The following is a 13,021-nucleotide window of genomic DNA, read 5'->3' as shown; positions in this document are numbered from 1 at the left end:
GGGGGAGAGAGATGAATTTGTGATAAACATGGATATAGAGATGAAATTTGTGTTGATGGGTGTTGTTGGTGGTAACTGCTAAGAGAGTGGGAGATAAATAATGGGCTCTGGTATGACTGATTGTTGCTTCCTGAAGTGTAGCTGTTGTTGCTGTTGATGTAGTTAACTGAAATTTGTGTGTGATTTTAGGTTGTTTATTTTTAACATAAGCGTTTATGTGATAAATTTTGTAGCTTCGATTTAAGGATCAGGTGGAAGACAGAAGACTTATACTTCTGTTGATGAACCTAAAATTATTAAGGTAAGCAATCTGAGCTGTTAATAATGGAGACATGGGTTTGTAACTGTTGGTGGAAACCCGGTGGTGGTTTGAAGCTCTGTGACTTTGAATCATCCAAGAAGAAAATGAAGTTTCAGAAATTGAATAGGGAATTAGAGATTGAAGATGGGTTTTGATTTTTGTGTTGAATGGATTTGTGTTTGTTTTTGTGTAAAAATTGAATGGATCTTTGTTTGATTTTTGTGTTGATAGAGATTGAAGATAACCAAAGCTTAAACAGGACCGGAAATTAGCTAAATTAATTTTTAATTTTAACATCAATTAAACAAGCTGGGTAACCCGTGAGCCCGCAAGCTTTACCCGTTACGGGCGCGGTTGGAGAAATTACCACCCGTGAAAAATAACAACCCGCAATCTTTGGCCCGTGTTAACCCGAACCTGTGTAACCCGTAACAAGCCAGCCCCGGCCCGCCCGTTTGCCAGCTCTAGTCTGACACAACATGCAGTACCAAAAAACAAAAACCTGCAGATGGATAAACAGGCCAATGTTATAACTTTAACTGGCCTCAAACTCTTCTATCCCAAGGTAGGAGAGACCATTGTTGGCACCATTGAAGTCCATGCCAACGGGTTCATCTTCTATGCAACCTCCAGTCTCAATTTCCATTTCCATTTCTTATACACCAATGTAAAGAAAGCCTTCTTTCGACTTGAAGACGAGAAGATGCCGCCTCTCTTGCACTTCCACTTGTGTCACCCCGTCAAGGTTGGGGCAGAATAGAGACAGGATATCCAGTTCCTGATTTGGAGAGGAGATGTTACGATGATGATTCAGATAAGATCGTTGGCGGTAACGAAGATTTAAAGAACTTTTTCCACAAAGTTATTGAAAACAAAGTTGAAGCTAAATGGAGCATCTACCTATAATCAGTTGTTGTTATCCATTTGCTGGTGCTGAGCTTCGCAAGGAGGAAGAATTTCAAGGAAAGCTTCCCTCCAAGGCATCAACCGTCTTCGTCTTGAATTGTTTTTCGCTAGTTGGGATTGTAGATGAACCTTACCTTGTGGTCCACCTATTCGACATTGAGCTTGTTAATATGGCAAAGCTTAAACCTGGTGAAGTAGATATGACTGTCGTTTTCCGGGACTTCAAGCGTGATCCAGTTCAAATCAACTCGATTCCCTTAGACTCGCTCGATCTCATAAAAAAACGCTTTAACAGTGGGAGTGTGAAGTATATTGAGAACTGTAACGAAGATTTAGACTGGGATTCCATTTTGAAAGAGAGAGCAGATTTCCCGGGGAAGTTCTATGAAGAAAAGGGATGGGTTTTTTATGACCTGGAGGATTCAAAGCCTAAAGACTTGTACAGGTACTACTATGCAAAACCAGAAGTACCTGCAGCAGCAGACCTCGAATTAGAGGATGACTGATTATTAATCAGAGATAATCGGAATGGAGGGTCAAAAATATGCTCATCAGTTCAGCAACTAGCCTAGATTTCGTAGGTCTGTCATAAATGATCAACCTACTATACGAAGTCAATATTTTGCATATTTTCTTGTATCAACATTGTCGAAATTCACCATTTTATTCAGCAATCCAACTCACTTTCAGTTTTTTGATCAGTCAATGAACTTTGTTTTGCTTTATCATTAGATACTGCGTTGTTCCAACAAGTTGTTCTTTTTCTTACAGAGCAAGTTGTGAACCAGAACATGGCGTCAGATTCCCCAATTTGGATGTTAAACAAGACCTAAACTGAGGAGTACAGGAACAGATTCGAAAATTTAGTTCAGGGTAACAATTGAAAGATTCTTAAAGAAGACGACAATGACATGAACAACAATACAGTGGTGAACTGGGTGGAGGAGATTGGTACAATTTCTTATCAGTCAGAATCATGCCTCCTCCTCTTTTCCTTGTCTCCTCTGTAACTCTTTTTGTCATCGGAATCACGTGACCTTCGCTTCTCATGTTTATCGTGTCTTTTCTCATGTTTATCATGTCTTTTCTCGTGTCTTTCATTCTGTCCTCTCGTGCTTTTCTTGTCTCTTCTCTTCTCGTTTCCTTTTCTTTCTTTCGGCTTTCATCTTCATCTTCACTTTCTTGGACAGGTGGTTTTTGCGTTGTTTCATTCACCACTTCAGTGGGAACCGCTTTTTGGCTGTGTGGAAGAGAGCTTGATTCTTCAAAAGTGCCTTTGGGAGGTCTGTAATTAACAGAGAAATAACATCAGTTAAAACATGGTGAGATGAAGAAAAAAACCTGATTATGAGGTGTTGATTTAAAGGCCAATCACAATTTTAAGTCCTTAGCAACTACTGATATGTTGGTACGAAAATTAGAAGGAAAAATCTACAGGGATGCTTAGAGCTACTTCAAATTGAAGGTATCCAAATGATTGATCGATCCGGTTGATAAAGGATAACCATAAGGTCCATAACCCACAATCAGAAATAGTTATCTGAAGCAACACTGAAAAGTTTTTCATGCACCATTGCAGCCCAAGTTGGGTTACCACCACACTGAACCGCCAGTTTTAGGATTGCCATGAGTTTGAAGATAAACAACTAAATTTTACTTACTAATACTATTACGAGGGTAGTTTTATTTCAGAGCAATACCTTGCAAAGCCAAGACCTTGAACCTGAGCTGCTTCAGCATGACCAGCACCCAAATCTTCTGCAGTAGACCCTCTCTTCACGAGCTCGGAGAATTCATGCTTGTCTAATCGGTTACCCTGAGGTCGATTACTGCGCTTAGGAGCTAAACCAAGAGCCTCGCGCATTGCCTGTTCTTCTTCTTCTTTGATCCTTTGTATCTCGGCTTTTGCAGCTTCCATATCTGCCTCCTGGGATTTCTTGTCCTTGGCATACCAGTGTAGGTCTTTGCCTATTAATAAATGAAACAGAATGCAAATTAGCCAACTTCAATGAATTTTTGGTAAGTCATACGTGACTATAACTGTAACCTGAATCCTGGTGGCCATATTATAATAAGAATTCATGTGTGGTTACTGAAACCTTCATTGCTCCGATAACCAAAAGTCAGAGGACATAAATTTTGACAACTAGGCCTATTTAACGCAACAATATACTAATTTTTGCACCCAAAGAGCTTACACATGAATTAGATGTGTCAGCCAATATGTGATTTTGTGGTAAAAGGAGAACAGACCCTCTCAATGAGTACAGCATTACATATGCTAAACCCAACTAGATTTCTTGTGGAAAAATCACATATAAACTCATGTTCATTGGTGTCTCTAACTCGTATAAAAAATACTTTTAGAAGAGTAAAACATTAAATATGCACAAGCTAACTAGATTTCTTACAAAAAAAATAACATAAAAACTCATTTTTGTTGAATTGTCTAGTTCATATCAAAATACTACTGCCCCCCCCCCCCCCCCCCCCCCCCCCCCCCCCCCCCAACCCCTTCAAGGGCCTCCACAGACAAGATTTTCTATTTTGAGGCAGGTATCATATCTATTGACTACTTGTAGATTGTAGCACACAAGATGCAACCGTAGGAGAGCTAAAATTTCGAAGTAAATATACTTGAATATTTCCCAGTTCCTGGTACAATTTTAAAAGCAGAACCTGGACACACACACAAGATCTTTGTGCCACTGCGTCAAATGCATGAGAGCAGAATCAGTATATTACCTTTCTGCCATCTCCCAACTGGGGCCTTGATACTATGACCAAGATAGTTCTCACGATGCTTGTCGACCTTCACGTCGTCCCATTTAAACTCTGCAAAACCACAATTAGAGACAAGCAAAAAATTAGAACACGGAAGAAAAGAAAAACAAGCAAGAATAAACCACAGGAACACACTTTCATATCTCAAACAATGTAGATTTCTATTAGCGGCAACAGGAGAAAAAACAACCTAACCATTGAGCTTTAGGGACCCAAAAGCAAGTCAGAATTTCCCTTATCCTTATTTTATCGATAACAAGAACTTCCATTATTGCTTCTAAGTATCCACTCATAACTGTAATACCAGCGTCAGTTCTACTTTTTCCATAAAAAGGAAGACAGTAGGGAAACAACAACGAGAAGTGAAGGAACTTCCAATTAGTCATAGCCTAAACATTCTGATAACAGTACAACACTGCGAGGTATCTAAATTTCTGGCCGGATTGTTTCCCTCTCCTATGCTATACCAATTCCAAACTTATCATTCCTCAGATCTTGAAACAGTACGAATGATCACTTCATATGATAGAGAAACTATTATTAAACCTACAAATGCAAACTACACAAGTGCAAACTAAAGAGACAAAATCTCAAGTTCACAGATCTCATAATCTACAGAAAGAAACAGTTATCAAAAGATTATCATGAATCTTTCTTTCGGAGCCTCTGTCACGCTCTTCCTATAATGTTAATTACTATTGCTAAAAGTCATCGTTTTCCTATTCGAACTAATCAAGTCTGTAATCACAGCTTTAAAGGTTCCAGTAACCACTGAGACAAAATCACCATGTGTCATCCACACCACCATTGCAAAGCAGAAAGTGACGCAAATTTCAGTTTCATTAACGGAACTATACACTAGATAACACATCATCTGAATCTCTCGCCAAAATTTTGCAGCTTTGAGAAGAATAAAGATTTACATATAGAATCTGAGCCATTTAACAAACCCTAATTTTGCATCCAATAGACAACGCCCTAATCTTGTTCATCAAAAGACGATCTTATAAATTAATCATGAACTAAAATTAGGGTTTCACATAGCATCATCAAAGGTAGAGAAATCAAAAAAAACTCTTTATGATTTAATAAAATTAACAAACATGGGGAGATAAAATATAAAATAAACCCTAGAAAGAGAGGACTTACGATCTCTGCCACCACGAACACCTCCTCTTGAAGGATGATACATGCTTAACTGCAATTGCGAAATTGAGAATTTGTAGAGGATAGAAAAGAATTTTAAGTTTCTCTCTCAGTTTAAATTAGGGGGATGTGTGTCATGCTCATCCGGTTGTATACACTTTACTTTGTAAGTTCGCGTACTTAAAGTATAAATGGGACGTTTTATACGATATTTGTCCAAGGCAACAAAGGGACAAATTTTATTTGCAAAGGAACAAATTTTTTATTTTTTTATTTTTTGATCAATAAATGTGTTTGGATACAAATATGCTTTTGATTTTTCGTGCTTCTCCAGAAATCGAAGTTAGAGACAAAACTATTTTGCTTCAAAAAAAAGGTTAACTTTTCTATTTCTAGAATTTTTTTTGAAATCTGCCAAACTAACTTCTGATTTTTCGACTTCTAAAAGTCCAAAATTTATTTCTATCCAATTATCTTATAAGATTTTATTAAGGAAAAGAAAAATTAAAGCCCGACGTCAGGCCAATACAACAGTCTCGCTAAATGGTTACAACCCAAAAACGACTTCTCGGTTTAGGATTAAATCATTAAATGAAATACAATGCCTAATGGTTCACAGACTCCTCGAAGCTATCACAGAAGCAGCACTACACTTCTTGAATGTCACAACCTCTCCTGCATACATTGTAGATTGTAGGAATAGCATTCTGCACAGCTAGCGAAACAAAATTTGAGCTTTGGGGGAGCATTTTTCTTTCACACATATTTGAAGTCAGACAATAAGTCGTTGAGGTGAGAACATGATAACTAACATAAATAGCCCTCTCTTGCAGTGTTTACGGAATTAGTGAAGCTAATTGCATCTTCTTCATCATATTTTATAACTGTTGGATCACCTAAGAATATAACGTGATAACTAAATCATCAATCACTTCAGTGTTTGGATGTCCTTTCAGACTTATCCTCCATCTCCCTTGAAAAACTAAATCAACTATTTGTCCCTTTTTGCGGCAGCTGCTTTGTAAGCTGTTCGGAAAGCAAGAGGTGTATTGCCTTTCCAAAAGTCAAGCCAGAACTTGATATCTCTTTCACTCCCAACTGAAAGTTTAGCATTTCCTTGTATCAAGTCTTTTGTCTGTTGGATGCTTTTCCAAAAACCTCTTCCATGAGCTGGTTTGTAATCCTCTAGACATAAATCTATCATATCTGACTTTGATTTTAGTTGAATGATCTTTCTTCACAAAGCTTCCTTTTCTTTGGCATATCTCCAACTTCATTTCACCAGAAGAGGTTTATTTGTGCCTCTGAGACTTCTTATAGCTAAACCTTTCATTTCCTTTGGTTTGATAATTTTATCCCAAGCAACCCAGTTAACTTTCTTGTTAACAGTTGAAGATCCCCATCGAAAGTTCCTCATGAGTTAAGTCATCTTCTTTTCAATTATTGTTGGTAGCTGAAGTAGTGACATAAAGTAGATATGCAAGCTGGAGAGGGCACTTCTAATGAGAATTACTCATTCAGATTTGGATAGAAATCTCCTTATCAAAGGAGCCAGCTTCTTGCTAAACTTATATAGAATTGGATCCCAAATGTTATTTTTCCTAAAAGATGCTCATAGTGGCAATACCTTTGTTAATCATAAAGTTTTTCTCTAAGTTAACTATTGGACCAGTAATAGCTTCATTGACTTTCAAAGTCATAAATAATTTTTTACCACCTCTTCCTTAACATCCATAAAATTTAAAGTGTCATTTGTAAATTGTATATGTGACGCTGAGATTTGAGAATGGATGTCGAATCCACTAATCATGTTCATCTCCTCACTTCTTTTTAGCAATTTTATAAGAATTTCTGTTACTGGAATGAAGAGGAATGGTGATAGAGAATCACCTTACCTCGAGCCTTTTAGGTGTTTGAATTTTTATGTGGAGATTTCATTTACTAATACTGAAGATTGAGCTGAGGAGATACACCAATGAATCCAAGACCTACACTTGACTCCAAAAATGAATGGATTATTTGGATATGACTAGATTAATATTGGATATTGATTTTTTAGAACGTCCAAATACTCTTCTTAATAATTAGGCTCACATATTCCATTATCAAAACTTTCTGATTGAGAACATATAGAGGCATAAACTCAATTGTCAAGGATCATTAAGTTGGTCTACTTGCAATTATATTAGGCTTTTCCATACAGTTTGTCGAACGAAAAGGTTGGTGGTGTACTTGGTACCCCCTCCTTTTCAGAATCACCACAACCACTGGTAGGAATTTCTTTACTATCTCCTTCAAACCCCTAGCCTTCCATGTTATGACTAGGAAATTCATTGGGATAACCTATTAGCCCCCTATAAGACTACAAGTGTAATTTTCACTACCTGATCTTCCCTTACATTAATCATCAGGATCCTTTTATGCATAACAATAATTTCTACAAAATCCTATGAACTTGTTGGTATTTACCTAAATGTTGACTCTTATAATTGCAACTCACTTCCATAAGCAGTTCAACTGTATAGTAGATGGTTTCCATTTATTTGCCAGAATCAGCCTTCAAATTAGCTAAATCAAACATGACTATCCCATTCCAAAATTCGCTTAATAAATATAGGTCTCTCCATATTGAATCTTACTAACATTAGATTAGCATTCCTCCCTTTATCCAATTGTGTTTATGGAATAGATTATTCAGATGCATATCCAATTATGTTTCTGGAATAAATTCTTCAGATGCATTATCGGTCATCTCCTCTGCACTATTCTGCTGACTAGAAGCATTAGCAAGGGTGCTAGATTGAGCTTGACGAAGTTGTTAGAGCATTGCTCGGTCGAATTCACAAGTGTTGATATTTCAAGCTTGTTATCAAATTTAGTTATCAAAACTATATCTTGGTTTCTAGTTTACATTTAGTCAGGTCTCGGATTAGGATAGAAGTGTGTAGTTGAGAATCGGATATCACTGCATTCTACCGTTTGAAGGCGAAAATCAACATGAGCTTTGGAGAACTTCAACATCAAAAGGTAAGTGAATACTGAACCACCTATTTCTCAAGTTTTCACCTTTATATCTTTGAGACATTGTCGCATGACTAAATTAGACAGTACATGCATAATAGAAATTTCGAGTCAAGTTTATCTTGAATATCATTCTCGAAATATGACTAAGCTTAAGAACATTTGTTCATAATTGATGAATATGGTTTTTGTTTATGACCTAATCATGATTCAATATTTAATCATTTGAAAATAACATGGAACAGTGATACGTGTCATTAATGTTATTCGGGAATGTTTCGTATTGATTATTAGAGACACATATAGCTATTGTTATATGGATAAATGACAAAATGCATACCAGTTCACATACTGGGAGAACTGTTATAAGTCCAGAATCGTAGTACATGTATCTAGTACACGTACCGACGTAGCTATAATTCGGCAGCGACTTTTTGGTACGCATATCTGGTATTCGTACCATAAAAGTCTATTGATCTTGAACAAGGAAAGGTACGCACACCTAGTATGCAAACCGAAAAAGATCTGTTGGTTTCAAAACCGAATTAGGTACGCATACCCAGTATGCAAACCATAAAAGATCTGTGAATTCCTGAACTCGTTTTTGTCTTAACGGTATCCATACCCGGTACATGTACTATGACAAAAATATTCACGAACAGGTACAGTACACGTACCAGGTACACGTACTTTCCATGTCGAATATTTCCAGATGCATCAGAATTATTTATATGAGATAATCCTCATCTGAACAACTCTCTAAAAAAAACTATCTAGACATTTTTGATCATATATGTGACTCAAGAAAAGTCTTAAAGTGTTATATGAAAATAGTTAAGCTTATCGTTCAATTGTCTAGTTTCGGCTAACCTTCATGAACATGTCATTGTACATGGTTCGGTTATGGTCCATTCTAACCAGAGTGTATATTCTACTATGTAAATTTCAAGTCAAGTTTTTAATCTAACGGTGATTATTGATTGCTTGGTTCCAAAGCTATCTTAGTTTAAACCTAAACCAACCTTGATCTCAAAAGTCTATATTAGGAGAACCTCAAACAATTGAGATCTTTGAAACCCTGAAACTATTCTTGTGTGTCCCAGTTGTAAACTAGAGTCGTCCTCTCCTTAAAACCCTTCTAGGGTTCAGCGACTAAAAAGACTTCACCTAGGGATTCGTGAAGTCAGGTCCAACTATCTTTATCTTGATAGTTCGTGTATCCTAGTCTTGTTTTGTTTGCTGAGCTTGCTCCAACAAAAAAGATAGGTGGAAACCATAAAGTATCTTCGTCTCAGACTTTGTGATTCCACAAGTTTCGACTTGTGAGGTGAAAGATAATCTATGCTGCTCTTTGGGAATCATAAGACCAGATTTTGAGGTTTGCTAGACTTTTTCTATTGAAATCCATTTCCTACCTCACCTTGATATTTGATCAAAACGGAAATCACATATAGGCTTATATATAGGAGGCATATTGGTTTAAAGTATTCAATTGAGTTGAAGCAAATCAAAGGCTGTAAAGGACGTCAGCTAAGGGAATCAACTGCGCGGAGTTTTGCTGGGATTCAAGAGGCATAAAGAGCGCGACTTTAACTGAATTACTGTGACGGTTTAATTCGGTCTCAACTATATTCCAGTCCGAAGTTCTGATTGCAGGCTAGTGTCTGTTGCGGTTTAATACAATTTGGTTTTCAAGTCTAGACTAAGTCCCGGGGATTTTAATGCAGTTTCCCCGTTAACAACATTTCTGGTGTTGGTGTTATTTTTTTTTCTGTATTATATTGTTTATCTTTATAACTAAAATATCACGTGTTGTATGCTAATTAATAAAAGTAGATATATCCATCCTTGTTTGTTGGATACGTCTTGATTGATTCTTGGATATCGATTTTTGGAATTGTCCAAGTACTCTCACACATAATTAGGTTCACGACTTGTTTCTGTAAACATTCTGATTATGAGAGAAAGAGATATAATCTCTTCATATAATTCCTGATTGAGATTCATTAAGTTGAACTCTCGGAATTGTATTCGAGTTTAGTTCATACAAGTTTCCTAAGAAAAATGGTGGCGTATTTTGGTACCCTTACGTTTTCCGATACACTTGTATCCCCTCACATGGCTTCGGGAAAAACCTTTATTTCAATTTCTCTTTCTTATAGTGGTTAAGTGCTCAAAACTATTTTGTAACAACAATTTATTTTGATTGAATCTATTAAAAGATTGCAGATTGGACTCAGTTTTGGTTCTCTCGAGAAATCTTAAAATAATTGAAGAAAAAATGGATATCTCCACCTCTTCATTCATCTTATGAGTGGACCCCCTTGAGCTGACTTGTTGTGCTGACTCAACTTGCCGTTTGAGACCAACATTTTCAAATTTGAATTCCGAAAAACACCAACTACACCATTTTCATTCCCTTTGAGTTTAAGGAACCCTCCCGTGTTTTTCTTCTTTAAATCCAACAAAAATGAGAGTTGTCCCTTCTGTTCCGACGATTTTCATTCTCTTTGAGTTTCCCTGATAAAATCCTCATAGGGATTTCTCTGATCCAGATTGTTATTTCTTCCGACATGGTGATCCAGAACTTGATTCCAGCTTTATGTATTTCCAATAGCTTAACTCCATTTGATTTCCCCAGTGAGATCCTTGACAGATCATAAATCTTTCATTCAACTTGAAAAGATTTCTTCATTTTCGAGTTGACTCACATGGATCGATTCACGCTCTCTATTTCTTGTCCTAAAAAGTCTAGGAAAACATTTTATTTGCGCACTGCTCCAACATTTTGATCTACCAGCATCATAAACCAATCGTTTCAAGAATTTCGATCTCAGGTGTTATACTATTATACTGCAATGACGTGGATTTTTTTCTTTGATAGAAACGAATATGTTTTAAAAACAAAATGAGTGATTAAATTGTTGGATAATTTTGTTACTGAAAAGTTGAAATTGCATAAAAAACCATTTTTATTAAGTGACTCTATGGGTACCAGATATCCTCATGCAACAGTAATCTAGTTTTATTTTATACTATATTCATGCTTCAAAAAAGAAAATAAAACAAAACTAGATTGAATTTCCAACTGATATTAAACTAGTTAAATCATAGTGGTTGTTGTATGTCAAATCAATGACAAGTACTTGACAAATCACTAAGTTATTCTATCTGATTTTTTTTATGCTTAAGATAATTCTTTAAAAACTTTCCAAGATGGCGACAACTTCTTAGTAAGTGCATCAACTTGGAAAGATTCGTAAATAGTCATCATTCTGGCGTTTAATTCATAATAATTCCTCGAATTGCGCCATGACTGATTTAGTGTCAATCATCTTGAAGTATAGGGACTATAAACTTATTTACCACGACAAATCAGTCTTTTATTCCTTCTCGAGGGAGTCCCACACTTCCTTACTCCTTGCCAAATAATGATAGAAGTTGTAGAGAAATTCACTAAGAAATTTAGAATATTGTTCTTGCATAAAAAGTACGAGTGTTTTCATGCCTAAATTTCTGATACATGTAGTATCAGTATCCTTGTTAAGGACTAGCGGATTCTTCCGTAAAGTACACGATGAGCCCTAGAGTACACAATTAAAGCAATATCTTGGATTGTTAGCGCTTGAAGTTACTGACATTGAATTTCTCCGTCTTATCGGTATGAGAGGTGTGTGAAGCATTGGTGACAGAGGATGAACCAACACCCTTGGTAGATATTTTTGACAAATCAGTGTCAATTGTTAGTATTCCTGTAGTGCACAAACCTAATAAGTAACAAGGGTACTATGACAAAATTAATACTAACGGTCTATATACAGTAACAAGTTAATATAAAAAATTGTGTTTTAAGATTGTTGAGTATGTCTGTTACTGAAAATGTAAAACTAGCATACACCAAACAAAACTAGTTTGAATTCCTAATTAATATTAAAAATAGTTGAATCAAAGTGTTGTTATATGTATAACTAGTACATGACCCGTGTCGTAACGGTCCGGGCAGATTATTGTTTTTGTTATAACGTAATCCTTAATATGGCCATCTTTTTAAAAAAAAAAAATTACTTATCCGAGTTTTGAAACTACTGCTAAATTACATGACCTAAATACATATAGAAAATATTTTCAATTGTTTTGGGAAAGAAAAAAACAACAACCAATATTTCCAACCGCATGTTGAATTTGAATGCATGTATGGTGAATTTTTTTCTACTCGTAAAGTCAAATTGTAAAATAAAGCTAAATAATCAAGTTTTGAAATTCATTATAAAATTTTGCTAAGGTTTTGGTATTCTATACCTAACTGGAAATTCAACTTTTTCATAGCAATTAGCAAAGGAATTAGGGATGAGCATGAAGGCCATACATTGATTGGCGTTGGCTACCTGGTTTATCACTTTTACAATAACATGCCGGTATATGATTGTTACAGGGAAGCATAACAATCGGAAGATGAAAATCTAAAAGTATTTTCAAGAAAAAAGAGAGAGAAGAAACACCTTTTCCTTTCAGATTATCATTCACACTAACTTGGCAGGCTTGATTTCCATTTTGTTTTTTTTAATGGGAAAATCCAGCAAAATTAATAATTTTGTATGAAAACAAATAAGGGGCTCATGTTCTTTTTAATAAGAAAAAGTTAACCACTGACTCTACGATCCTACCGTACCGATTCAAATTCTCTTGTTGGAGATGACAGTTCGCAACACAGCCCGTTGTATCTAAACCAACAGTTCAATGTTCCCAAACCATTAATTTAGGATGGCTCCTTTGGCTGTTTGACCACGACTGTAATCAACTTTTAGCAATATAATAACTACAACTGGACTCCTTTGGCTATTTGACCACAACTACAGTCAACTT

At 36.0% G+C, this 13,021-nt stretch overlaps 1 pseudogene; it reads right to left on the bottom strand.

Annotated features, from left to right (window-relative positions):
* Positions 1-1,897: 1,897 nt before the first annotated feature.
* On the bottom strand, positions 1,898-5,294 carry LOC113338701 (annotated as a pseudogene).
* Between the last annotated feature and the right edge of the window lie 7,727 nt (positions 5,295-13,021).

This window comes from Papaver somniferum, unplaced genomic scaffold (genome assembly GCF_003573695.1).
Source record: "Papaver somniferum cultivar HN1 unplaced genomic scaffold, ASM357369v1 unplaced-scaffold_19, whole genome shotgun sequence".
Taxonomy (NCBI): Eukaryota; Viridiplantae; Streptophyta; class Magnoliopsida; order Ranunculales; family Papaveraceae; genus Papaver; species Papaver somniferum.
The sequence above is the reverse complement of the archived record's forward strand: the minus strand, read 5'-3'. Positions and strand labels throughout refer to the sequence as shown.